The 12,801-nt window shown below is 46.3% G+C and overlaps 1 protein-coding gene and 1 long non-coding RNA gene across 3 annotated transcripts in view; one reads left to right on the forward strand and one right to left on the reverse strand.

The window, feature by feature from the left end:
- Positions 1 to 12,801, forward strand: part of LMX1B (LIM homeobox transcription factor 1 beta) — a 177,836-nt gene that overhangs the window by 96,895 nt on the left and 68,140 nt on the right. The gene's annotated exons all lie outside the window — the stretch shown is intronic.
- On the reverse strand, positions 503 to 10,040 carry LOC140519167 (uncharacterized). The gene is made up of 3 exons (XR_011972113.1): positions 9,878 to 10,040; positions 5,138 to 5,306; positions 503 to 717 (listed from the first exon to the last, which is right to left on the reverse strand). It is a non-coding gene; the product is annotated as an uncharacterized lncRNA (long non-coding RNA).

Genomic DNA, 12,801 nt, shown 5'->3' on the forward strand with positions numbered 1-12,801 from the left:
ATCCCGCCACCCTCCAAACAGCTGGTCTTCCAGGGAAATTACCTAATGAATCAACAATAAGCCCATTGTAGAGCCAGAACGGCTGATAAATTAATGCTTTCAGAAGCTTGACCCCCGTCTGAGAGCTAGGGGGACACCCTCCGGGCTGGAAACACCCTGCCCCTCCTCGCTTGGCCCATCCCTGGCCTTCCTCCTCCTCCTCTACCACCTCTCTCAGGCCTACCCTAAAAGGTCAGGGCCTGGGCATGGGAGCACCACTCCCCCTCCACCGAAAACTGGGGGGAGGGGGAAGGAACCCCGGGCTATTGCTCATTCTCCACAGCCAACCACAGCTCTTGGGGCCTGTCTAGAGGAGGGGTTCTCAAGAGTTGGGCCTGAAAGCTGGCTGCTGCAGAGCCAGGGCCCTAACGAAACAGCTATGTCGCCGCTGGTAACTAAGCATACTTGAGAGTGCCTTGGCAAAGAACTGAGGGACCGTAAGATCATAGATTTAGAAAAACAGTCAGTGGATAAATGTTTATTAAGCATCTTGCAGGTCTTGTGTTAAGCACTGGGGAATATAAAGACAGAAGAAAGTCCCTGGCTCTCAATGAGTTCAGAAGAGTTCACGGGGTGCAACATGATAACAACTGTGGTGTTGTTCAGGAGTGCCTGCTCCTTGTGACCCTGTATGGATCGCTCTTGGCCAATGTGCTGGAATGGTTTGTTATTCCTTCTCTAGTGGATTAAAGCAAACAGAAGTTAAGTGACTTGTCCAGGGTCACGCAGTTAGTGAGTTTCTGAGTCTGGATTTGAACTCAGGTTTTTCTGATTCTTGGTCCAGTGCTCTATCCACTGAACCACCTAACTGCCTCCAACAACACCCTATAAATAAGGTATATACAGAATAAATTGGGTGGGGGGGAATCAAGAGAGGATTGATACTAGATTGAGGGGGCTCTGGAAAGGCTTCCTCTAGAAGGTGGGATATTCGCCGGGACCTGAAGGAAGGCAGGGAAGCCAGGAGGCAGAGATGAGGAGGGAGAGTGTTCCAGGCACGAGGGACAGCCAGGGAAAATGCCCAGAGTCTGGAGGTGAAGTGTGTTGTGTGAGGAATGGTCAGCAGGCAGGTGTCCCTGGATACTGCAGTTTGTAAGGTGAGGAGAGGAAGCTAGAGAAGTCTGCTCTCCTAGGACTTTCAACTCAGACATTTTTCTATCTCTCCCTCACCTCAGCAGCAGAAAAGAGCTCTGAATTTGTAACCAGAAGACCCAAATGCCAGTCCTATCTCTTTGACTTCACTGTGGGACTGTGAGTGGGAGCCGTTTCCCCTCTCTGATCTCCAGTTTTCCCCTCCCTAGAATAATGGGGGTTGGAGTGCAGGTGGGCTAGATGTTCCCAAAGGGCCTTTCCAATTCTAAATAGTATCATTTTCTCCCATTCCTTTCTTTTCCTCCTCCCATTCCCTCTCTCTTCTCCTCCTTTCTCTTCCTCTTTCCTTCTACCCCCTTCCATTTAGATCTTACATCCCCCTTCCCCCTCTCCTCTCTCTTTTTTTCCCTCTCCCTATCCCTTCTTGTCATAGCCTGGCTCCCCAGGGAATTCAGTAGAACCAGTTCCTGGGTTTAATACTGTGACTCTTTTCATAGTCATCCAACTGGGAGGACAGCAGGCCCTGCTGTTGCCAGATGCCCAGAGGGCACATTGCCTCCTGGCAGAATAGGGCTGGGCATCAGGCTGGACTGGGACAGGCTAGGCTGGGGGGCCTGGCCCGGATGGAAGCCTGTGTGGCTGCAAGGCAGAACCTTGAGGATGGGGGTTGGAGTGGGGAGGCAGCGTGTTTAAGCAGGTCTCCCAGAGTCAGGAGACAGAGCCCCCATTGTTGGTAAAAGCCTTGCCGGGGTGCGGGCACTCCATTATATAAGCGTCTAGACAGGGTGCCCTCTCTCTGCACCAAAGCCACGGGAGCTACAGCCTTTGCCCAGCCCCTCCCAAGACCCCACCCACACCCACACCAAAAGCGGGGCTGGTCTGGGGACACCCAGGGGTTTCCCCTGAAGCCAGACAGAACTGTTGACCTTCTTGGTCAAATCCCCGAGAGAACAAAGCTTTGGGACCTTCCCCCAAATGCGGGCAGTCCTATGTCTGTGGACACAGAGAGATAGAATGGCAACCCGTAAGAACATTTGACCAAAAAACAATAAATGCTACATAGAACCGAATGGACCTTAGAACAAAATGTTCCAACATAGGATATCAGAGCTAGGAGAATCTCTAAATAGACTGCTACAACACAGAGGGACTTTAAAACATAGCATGATAGAACAGGGTATATGGAATGTTGGTGTGGAAAAAGACCTTAAAACAGACTGGTAGAAATGGAAAGTACCTTGGGCTTGGGAAGAAGTGAGAGGAAAAGGAGACAGACTGAACCTTGGGAGAAATTTCACCAGAGAAGCTGCTTGCTAAGAACTGTAGGCAGAGCCAGCCTGAGGTTTAGGACAGATAGCCAATGTCAGATAACAGGGGTAAGGAAAGGCAGTCCCTTCAGGTTGCTTGAAAAGCAAATAGAAGTGGAAAAAAACCCAGAAACCCACAAAGAGTTGGAATCAGAGCTGACTTTCAGGTGGTGACTCATGCCTAAGCTAGCTTTAGGCTCTCCCAGGTAGATTTCCTTCCGGGGCCAGGGGAGGTCTCCCTTTTCAAGTGCTCCCCAAATGGGGGCCAGCCCAGGTTCCAGAGGGCCATGGGTGCACTCTCCCAGTGGCCATATTTAATTCCTGGCCTTGGCAAAGATCTGCAGCCTCATGGAACCTCAGTTTCTTTGTCTCAAAATGGGAATTACACACCATAGTGGTGGATTTGGGGGGGAAAGGGGAGAAGCAGTGTCTGAGCATAGCTTTTCCTCCAGCCAGAATATCAAGTCTGTCAATGAATTAGTGGGTGGAGCCAGCCAGCCAGCTGCAGCCAGGGGAGTCTGAGTGGGGAAACCCCCTCCCTTTCCGGGCTTCCCAAACACATCCACATCTGGGCTATTTATAGTTCCTTCCTGTCTTCTCAATCCATATTGACTTAAGGCTGGAATAGGCGCTATCTTCTCTTATCTCCGAATATTTATAGAGCTGACTGATAGCACGCCCAGTAGGTCTTAGGTCAATTCTCCAGGTGCCAGCAACTAATTGGAGCTCCAAGCCGACCTTGCAGATATAAACAGACTGCAATGGGAAGGGTAGGGCAGGACCTTAGGCCCCCTCAATAGGAAGCCAGTAAGGATTGGGCAAGTAGCCCAGGTATGGTGTAGTGGAAAAAGTCAAATCTTCTAAGTACTATTAGCTCTGTGTGACTCTGGGTATATTGCTTAACTGTTCTGAGCCTCATCTGTAAAATGGAGAAAATATAACTTTCACTACTTACAGTGGTCACATTTAGTTTTTTTTTCAGCCCTGTCGGACACTTCGTGACCCCATTTGGGGTTTTCTCCGCAAAATTACTGGAGTGGCTTGCCATTTTCTTCTCCAACTCTTTTTACAGATGAGGAAACTGAGGCAAAAGGGCTAAGTGACTTGCCCAAGGTCACACAGCTAGTAAGTATCTGAGGCCAGATTTGAAATTGTCTTCCTGACTCTATCCACTGCACCACCTAGCTGCCCCCAACAGCAATCTCCCGTGGCAATAGAATGTTCCATTCAATTTAACAAGTACCTACTGCCACATACTGTTCTAGGCTCTGAGGAAGAAAAGGCAAAAATACGAAAGCAAGGTGGTCTTTGTCTTCAAGGAACTTACATTCTATGAGAGGGAAGGGAGGGAAATAATCGTTGATGTAGTACCTACTATGTGCCAGGAACTGTGCTAAGCCCCTTACAGATATCACCTTATTTGATCGTTACAACTCTTTGGGGCAGGTGCTGTTATTATCACTGTTCTACAATGGAAAAAACTGGAGTGCAATGACTTTCACAGCTAAATAAATGTGTGAGGCTGAATTTGAACTCAGGCTTTCCTGACTTCAGGTCCAGTGCTCTATCCACTAAAAGATGAGAGTGAGGAGAGAATGCATTATATATATGGAGGGATCAGAGTTTATGGAAAGGTCCTGAGATGAAAGGCTAAGTTCCTGGAATTGAAAATAGACCAGTTTGAATTAATGAGTTAATATTCCTGTAATCCTCTTTGTTCTTCCAGGTAAATTCCAGGTGACTTCCCCCAGGGACTTCACCAAGAGCGGCTGCTTCTCCTCCTTCTGGTCCCTCCAAAGATCCCCAGGTCTCTTTCCCCTGCTCAAACTTTGGCATGTGCCAAAAGTGTTTCCTCAGAGTGGCCCCCCTCATCCTGTGATTGGGTGCCCCAGGGCAGAAATGAAGTAGACCCTGAAGTACTGGAAAGATGAAATTCACAAATAAAACACTCTAAATCCTAAGGTCCTATCTAACCCCAAAAGTCATATATGGGAGCTACCTTAGATGGATTCTAGCCCTCTCATTTTACAAAGGAAGAAATGGAAGCCTTAAGGAAGTGACTTTCTCAAGGTCACACAACTAGTAAATGGTCTCAGGTCTCCTTTTTTCCCACTGTATCACACTTCCCTGACTACTTGGGGGAGGTGGTCTTTCCTAGTCCTGGGGTCTTAGCTCTCACCTCCTTGTAGAACACAGCCTCCTTACTTAAGCGGGCTAGTCCTCCAAGGACCCAACCCAGCCAGCAATCATCAATCAACAAGCATTTATTAAGCCCCTACTAAGTTCCAGGCACCATATTAAAACTTTGGTTTATACAGCTACAAAGAACTAAGCAGTCTCTGCTCTCAAGGGGCCTACATTCATAGGGGAGACCAAAAGGGCACATCTCAGTATATACAGAATAAATACAATCAGGGACTAAGTCTGGATTCCCTAGTCCTTAAGGTAGCTGGATGGCATTAGAGCTTTGAACCCAGAGTCAAAAACCCTGAGTTTGAATCCTTCCTCAGACACTTACTAGCTATGTGACCATGATCAAGTTACTTAATTTCTCTCAACCTAAATTTCCCCATCTGTAAAGAGGGGATAACAGCAAGACCTACCCAGGGTTGTTTTGAACAACAAATGAAATAACACGTAAAGTGCCTTTTAAGCCTTAAAGCAATCTACAAATGGTAGCTAGTACTATTTTACTTTACCTGAGATATTGGGGGAAGGGGAGAAGGAAGGAGGGTGCATCAGCCTTGATGTCAAGCCTCTGTCTCCCATCTTCAGCTTTAGCCAGGCCCACCTCTCCTTCCCCAAGCCAGCCGCTGTCCACCGCTGAAGGGCCTGTGGGGTTTCCATGGCGATGACCACGAATTCCTCCTGCTCTTCAAAGAGAAAGGCATATTTGTTTTGCCAGCATAACTTTGTAGCACAAAGTAACATGTCCTTAGGGGCCTTTGAAGCCCCCTTCTTTCCCTCCCCCCTCCTCAGGCGACATAGCTGCATGTTAATCTCAGCCACACTCAGACAGCCCCCAACTGGGCTGGGCTGTCACTGGCCCCTGATGCAGGAACCTGAGCAGGCCTCCCTAGCCAAGGAATGAATCCCATGGAGGCTGAGCTCCCAGGATACAGACACCAGCCAAACCTGCCCAGGCCTGGTCCCTCCCCGCTTACGAATAGAGAGGACATTTATTAGCTGTGGGCAAATCTTTTTTCCCCCCAACCTCTCTGAGCCTCAGTTTCCTCATGTGTAAATAGAGAAATAATATGACTTGTATTCTGTTCCTCCCAGGATCATTGTAAGGAAAGCATGTCATAAATGTGTCATTAGTATTGTTATTAACGGATCCTGCTTCTGAACTCTGCCCTGGATGGTGTGTATGTGTGTGTGTGTGTGTGTGTGTGTGTGTGTGTGTGTGTGTGTGTGTGTGTGTGTGTGTGTGTAACTAGACTGAACTAGGAGCCAAGAGAAATCAGTCTGCTGGTCTGTAAAAATGAAGCTGCCTCAGCCAGCAAGCTTGATAAAAACCTTACTCTCTTCTCCTTGTTCCTGGAGGAGGGAACTGGCATTTGTGACCTCTTGGTAAAAACAGTGCCCTATTGCTATGAAGTCTCCCCCTCTACCTCCCTTCTTCCAACCCTTGTAATGACTTTGTACATTGTGGGTAGGAGAGAAGCAAGACTTGAGGGGTAAGATTGGGGTCAAGAAGATTCAGCAAGCATGAGGTATAGCCTAGCTGCTCCCAAGCCCCCCAAAGTCTGAGGCTGGGGAACAAGTTTCCTTTCCCCTCCCTGGATCCTTCAGAGCCCAGTTCCCAATAATCACAGAAATCACCTTTTTTCTACCTGCTTTTCTTTCCTTCCCCAACCTTTGCACCCCCACCTTTCTTCTCCTCTCATGGGATGCTAGATTTAGAGATGTAGGGGACCTTATTAATTGGGGACTACCAATTAATCATTTGGTCAGTCAGCAGACAGTGCCTACTGTGTGTCAGGCACAATTCTAGGGAAGACAAAGAACAAAATGAAACAGCCCCTGCCCTCTAGCTCATCAAGTGAGACAAAGTGTATTTGTATAAAAGTGCAAATAAAGTCAATATGGGGTAATGGTGGGGAGGTGGGAGACTGCAACCCCTCCATTTTGGGATAGGGAGGGAGCTGAAATTGTGATTTCATTTGTGTGGGGAAAATCTCTAGGTGTGAGAATTCTTCTTAGCTGGGATACAATAGAAACAGGTGGAGATCTAGAGTCTGACTGACAGTCAAACTTCATTTATTGGGTCAGTCATGTCATCTAATAGAATGGAAACTTCTTGAGGACAGGGACTCTTACATCTTGTCTTTGTATCCAGTGCCTTGCACAGAATAAGTAATAGGTGCTTATTAAACACTGGTTGGATTAAATATCCTCTCTCAGTCTCAGCTTCCAGAAACTTGCTCTCCCTCCTTAGCAGGGCTTCTGCAAAGTTCACATGCTATAATGTGCTTAACAAATCCATAGAAATGTGAGCTTTTCCTTTTCTTTCTCTTCCCTGTCTTCTTCTATCCCCTTGTTTCTTCCCTTTCATTCCTGACCCCCTCAACATCTTCTGTAAAATGAGAGACTTGAGTTAAGTGCCCTCTAAGGTCCCTGCTAGCTCTGGAGTTCTGTTCTGTTTGAACATTCTATGTTCTAAGCTCCTGCCCAGGTCTGACCTTCTGTGTTCCAGCAGTCTGTTCTAGGGGCCTTTCAAGTTCTGAAGTTCTGTCTTTGAGGTCCTAAGGTTCCTCTGAACTCTAAACCTAAGATCCCATAATGCCCTCCCCTTTCCGATCTCTGTCCTCTCTCCTTTTCCCTCTTCCCACCTTCTCTCAGCCCCTTTCCTCCTTTGCCCTTCTTTCTTCCTCTCCTCTGCCCCAGGGGAGCACCTGGGAGGGTTGGGGGTGGGGTGGGGAAGGAGACCCCTGGGACTGAGTTGTGACCGGCTTTGGTGGGAGGGGAGAAATCAATGCCCTGGTTTGTTTTGACTTTACCTCGGTGACGGTGCTGGGAACCGCTTGGCGGGCCGGGGCCTGTGACATTACACAGCAGCTAACTGCCATTTATGACTCAGGCAGCTAAATTGAGTCTTGGTTTTCCTTAAAATGACTATTTATTGCTTTAATGCAGTATTTAGTATTTACTGAGTGTGGGAGAAAATGGGAACTCTCTTAGCTCGTGGCGCAAGCTGCTCTATGGTGACTCTCACAGCCTCCCCCGTCTGGCTGGGTTTCCTGCCAGGCAGGCGGTGGGTTTGAAGGGTTCCAAAGGTCCAGAGGCACCCCAAGCAGGGCCCCCAAAGAGCCTCCTCCCTCCCCTCCCCCAGGCTTCTCTGACAGAAAGCTGGGGGAGGGGGCCTGAACACCAGAGCCCAGGTCTGGGGACTCCCTCCCTCTCCATTCTCCTTAAGATGCTTATTTAATTTCCAGAGAAACAAAGAAGCCATACAATATTGCAGGGGAGAGACCCACGTGTCTCCGATATAAAACATCAGCCTCCCCTGATTTCTGTGTGGTCTGATTTTCAGGAGAGAGAATGTGTCTCCTGACAGTCTGAAAGGCAGGGGAAGGTGGGGGAGGGAGGAGGGCAGTTGAGAGGGGAAGCTGGTCTTCTCTACTTCCCCCACCCCACCTCCCTCTCCAGCCCATGGAGAATTGCAGTGATTTGGAACATAAAGGACCCCAGCTGGGCAACACCCTTTCCAGCCCTCTGGGTACACAACAGCACCTGCAGGGGCTGGCCCAGGGGTCCCCCTGTTCCTCAGCTGTGCTACTCCACACGAGGCCCCCCCACCCCAGGACACCGAGGGCAAGGAGGCCAAGAGGGACCTGAAAACTCTACTCTCATCCCCTGCCTCCTCTTTCCTCTCTCCTCAATAGAAATTGATTTTCCCCTTGTAGACAACCTTCCTCCAACACCCCCTTCCCCAAGTAACTACTAAGCCTATGATGAGGGTCTGCTCTTCCAGAACCTATTCATTGTATTTCTTTCATTCATTCATTCATTCATTCATTCATTCATTCATTCATTCATCCATCCATTCATTCATTCATTCATCTGTCCATCCATCTATCCATCTATCTACCCATCTCTCCATCTATCTACCCATCTCTCCATCTTTCCATCCAAGAATTTGAGCAAACTACTTCCCCCCTTTCAGTTCCCTCAGTTTCCCATTTGTAAATGAGAGAATTGAGCTAGCTGGTCTTTACATTTCTGTGAATGAATTATATTCTCAGATTCCTTCCAACATTAGCATTTTAAGTTCAAAGATTGTTTCAGGCTCTGCTACTTTATGAATATATGGTATTTGAAGGGTGCCCATGTGGAAGCCTTACTGGGGGATAGGTTCTTGCATTTCGAACTATCTTTGAGACCCTCCAATCTAACAACCTTACTTTACAGAAGAGAAAGCTGAAGTTCAAAGTTAAATGACTGCATAGGGTCACCCAGCAGGACACAGAAAGGGTGGAATTCAACCCCAAATTTCATTCCATATTCCAGCACCACTCTTTTTTACTATACCAACAAGAGGGGACCTCTACCTTCAAGGGGCTTAGCATTGAGTAGAGAAGTTAAGATGAGTATGCAAAGAACTGTAATCAGGGCAGTATGCGATAGAGGTGGACAGGGAGGGGAAAGGAGTAATGACATTGGGATCCTGGAGTGGGGAGTTTGAAGCTGAATGTCTTCACAAAAGAGATGGCATCAGCTCTGGACTCAGAAAAAATGCATTGAATTGCAATGAGCAAATACAGGAGGAGGGAACATTGCAAGCAGAGGAGACAGCATAGAGGCAAGGAGGCAGGGGAATGATGATGATCATAACAGTGATGATAATTCACATTTCTATAGTCCTTTCAAGTCTTTTCTCACCTCTACTCTCTGAGGTAGGTAGAGTAAATGTTATTTATTATCCTCATTTTTAAAATGAACAAACTAAGGATCAGAGAGGTGAAGTGATTTATCCAAGGTCACACAATTAGTGTGTAACCATGCTTTGAACGCAAGTCTCCTGATTCCAAATATAGCACTAATTTGGAGAATGAGATCCATCTAGTTTGGATAGAGCATATAAGTAGGAGAACATCAGAGGATAAAGCTGGAAATGTAAATTGGGACCAGAAGAGCTATATGGGTCAGATGGAGGAATCTGGTCTTTATTCAGCAGTCAGGAAATCATGGAAAGTTCTCATGCAGGAGACTGATGAGAATACTCCCTTGGAAGATTAATCTGGCAGAGGTGTGGAGCATTTGATGAGTGCAAAAGTAGGGATTGATTAGGAGATCATTAGGTGCTAGTAAAGAAATGCTAAGGAAAGTTGGTGGGAATATGAGTAGAGAGGAAGAGAGGATGGATGAAGAAGATATTAGAAAGGGAGAATCAGGAGGATGTAGCAGCCGATTATCTCCAGTTTATTTGAACATACCTTGTTCGTACGTAGGTAGTCATTTGCATGGTGTCTCACTTGTTAGAGCCTGAGCTCCTTGAAGGCTTTTGTCTTTGTATTTCCAGCAAGTAGCTGTGCAGTGTCTGGCACACAGTAAATGTTTCACACAGGGACAGGTAGGTGGCATTGTGGATAGAGCGCTGCCCTGTAGTACAGAAGATATGAATTCAAATTCAACCTCAGACACTTTACAAGTTCTTTGACCCTGGGCAAGTCCCTTAACCCTATTTGCCTCAGTTTCCTCATCTGTAAAATGAGATGGAGAAGGAAATGGCAAACCACTAGAGTATCTTTATCAAGAAAACCCCAAGTGGGGTCACAAAGGGTCTGACACAACTGAAATAACTAAACAACAACAAAGACATTTCATAAATGCTTGTTGAATGCCTTGTTGACTGTCAATTGGGTGGTGGATAGTAAGGGAAAATTTCAATAACACACCAGAGTTCTGAATCTGAGTGACTGAAAGAATGTGGCTGTTACTGAAAAGGATGAGGAAGTCAAGGCTTGGTCCTAGACCTGCTGAGCTTGAGGAGGTGACAAGACTTCCATTTAGTGACTCACATTTCCAAAGCATTTTAAGGTTTGCAAAGCACTTTCTTCACAACTGTGCAAGTGTTATCTTACCTGTTTATTAGATGAGTACACTGAGTTTTGGAGAAATGAAGGAACTTGCCCACAGTCACGGAGAAAGGGATCCCTTGGTGGTGCCAACAGCCTTGGTTTGGAATCAGAGGACTTGTTTGACCTTGGGCAGGTCATATCAAACTTTCTTTGCCTCAGTTTCCTCATTTTTAAAATGAGGCAGTTGGATTAGGTTGACCTCTGAAGGTCCCTTCAAGTTCTAAAACCATGACCCTATGACCTCATGAATTCCCACTTTTTCCTGACTCCCAGTTTTATCTACTATACCAATTTGCTTAGGGAGGGGGGTGAGAGAGTTCCAGGGTGGAGAGAAAAAGGCCCAGTTCTTGGTGTGGATGCAGTCTCCCTACTAGATACCACTAAGGGGAAGGAAATATATATTAAACTTTCATGGTGGAGTGCCAGGAAAGGAGACAGACCCAAAAATGACAGAGGCAGCAGCCTCAGACAGCCCTCAGGAGATGATGACGTTTGGAACGTATTGGAAATGTATCTCTACTAGGCAAAAAAAGGTTCCATTCTGCTTTCACTTTAGAGAAGGAGATTTGGGAGCAGGGAGACAAAGCCTAGAAGGGAGATACATCAAAGAGCTACCAGGACCTCAAGACATTTTGGCCAAGAGAGCTGTTGGTTTTTAATGCCCAGCTAGCATTTGGTCTCCTACTTCTGAATGAACACCTTACACTTGGAATCCTGGGCCTCAGTTTCCTTATCTGATGTTCCCTTCTAGATCTCAATCTCCAAGTATTTGATTCAGGCCCCTGAATTTTCTTTGGGAGATTATTTTAAATTACTTTTATAAAAATTATTGACTGCTAAAAAATCATAGAATGACTGATTAAAGGAACATCCTTAGTACTTTAGGAGGCAAATTGGGGGTTCATTATGTTGAGAAGGATAAATAAGTAGCCTGTATTAGATTCTCAGGACATCTCCACCAATCTCCTTCCTAAAATACTGTTGACCTTATTTCACAGACAAGGAAACTGAGGCTCTACTGTACTTTTCTTTTCACTAGAAAGGCCCCCTTCCTCCTAATTCTTCTTTTTCCTAGCAATGTAATCTTGCTAGGATTACATACAGAGCTAGTAAGTGTCTAAGACAGGATTTGAACCCAAATTTTCTTGTCTAGATGCCTCACTCTGTCTAAGGTGCTAGAGAGCCTGCCTGGAGCAAGTGTTAGAGCCAGAACTTAGAGGAAAGCACAATCCTTTTAAAACTGAACGGACCTTAGAGCATCCAAATCCTTCATGTTACAGAGGCCCAGACAGAAGAAGGGATTTGCCTAGAGGTTTTGGTGATGGTGGTGTTTTTGGCTAAAAGATTTTCTCTTCTAAGTACATGATGTGTGTTTCCAAGAGAATACAGCACTTTATCCCCACCATACAGTACATTGCTTTATTTCCCTCCAGGGGACAGAGAAACGTTGATTCTTTGGAGATTGCCGCATTCTGTGATTCACAGCCATTTTAGCATCAGTGGGAAAATTTGAGTGTTTAAAAGATGGATGTTTTTTTTTGTTTGTTTCAGGAGGAAGCATAGGGCTGTGCAAAGCACTGCACCATTTCCCAAAAGCAATTCATCATCCTTTCTTCCTTCTATCCATTTCTGAATCCAATTCATTGTTGAGGTACAACAGCCATCCAATACATATGGAGATGCATGGGTTGGAAGTGAAAGGGCCGTGGCATGTGACCAAAAATTAATTTTGTCCCAGAAGCAGAATGAGAAAGATTCTTAAAATGATGTAGTAGAAAAGGATATGGGCTGGTCATGGAAGAAGATTGAGAGATGATTAAAATATAACCCACCTACTGCACCAGCATCCTCCTAGTGTTAAGAGACCTAGGGGAAGGGTCCCAGTGTATTGAGTGGATCCCCTGTGGGTAGAGGATTATGGGAAAACTTGAACAAGAGTCACCAAGGATGAGAAGGCGTGGGGTGGGTCTGTGATGTAGCCTTTGAGGGAGAGCCTAGCCCCATAAATGAGATCGTTGCAATGTTAACAGAATATTTCCTAAAACATGAATGGATATCATATCGAGGTCAGTAGTACAAATTTGGCAATTGCATGCCACCCAAGAGGAAACTGAGACACAGAGAGAAGTGGCTTGTGTGGGGCCACAGAACTAACTGGGGGAGCTGAGATTTGAGTCCAGAGACTGTGGGTGTTCACTTAGAGAAGGGCACCTGGGTGATGCACTGGATAGAGTTCCAGACCTAGAGATAGGAAGATCTGAATTCAAATTCAACGTCAG

Source organism: Notamacropus eugenii, chromosome 1 (genome assembly GCF_028372415.1).
Source record: "Notamacropus eugenii isolate mMacEug1 chromosome 1, mMacEug1.pri_v2, whole genome shotgun sequence".
Taxonomy (NCBI): Eukaryota; Metazoa; Chordata; class Mammalia; order Diprotodontia; family Macropodidae; genus Notamacropus; species Notamacropus eugenii.